Raw genomic sequence first — 417 nt, forward strand, 5'->3', positions numbered from 1 at the left:
GTATAGTTGTTTAAAGAAGTGATTGGTTGGTTGGAATCACGTTTACCTTTGAAGACTTCCTAAAGTCTGAAGGCTTGTCAATACCTAGTGTGCTTTTTCTAAATGCCATCAGTAGCAGAAGGCAAGAACAGCTGCAGTCATTTTCCATTTGAATAGCAACAACAAGCATGGCTCAGAGTGGTCTATCCAAGGTACAGTAAAGTACATCTGCCGAAACCCAGGATTGAACCAGGGCCCTTCAGATCTTCAGTCTGACGCTCTCCCAACTGAGCTATTTCGGCTCATGCAGCCTTGTGTAGACCTATGAAATCACACGAGATGAACTACTACCTGCACAAAACAAGAAAGTTTATTCATTGCTAAGGCTAGGAAACCTCGAAGAAACACTTGATATTTTACTGGAATTGTTTACAAAGT

The 417-nt window shown here is 41.5% G+C and overlaps 1 non-coding gene across 1 annotated transcript; it reads right to left on the reverse strand.

The window, feature by feature from the left end:
* Positions 1-208: 208 nt before the first annotated feature.
* On the reverse strand, positions 209-281 carry trnaf-gaa (transfer RNA phenylalanine (anticodon GAA)). Its single transcript has one exon. It is a non-coding gene; the product is annotated as a tRNA-Phe (tRNA).
* Between the last annotated feature and the right edge of the window lie 136 nt (positions 282-417).

This window comes from Austrofundulus limnaeus, unplaced genomic scaffold, assembly GCF_001266775.1.
Source record: "Austrofundulus limnaeus strain Quisiro unplaced genomic scaffold, Austrofundulus_limnaeus-1.0 Scaffold3286, whole genome shotgun sequence".
Classification (NCBI taxonomy): domain Eukaryota; kingdom Metazoa; phylum Chordata; class Actinopteri; order Cyprinodontiformes; family Rivulidae; genus Austrofundulus; species Austrofundulus limnaeus.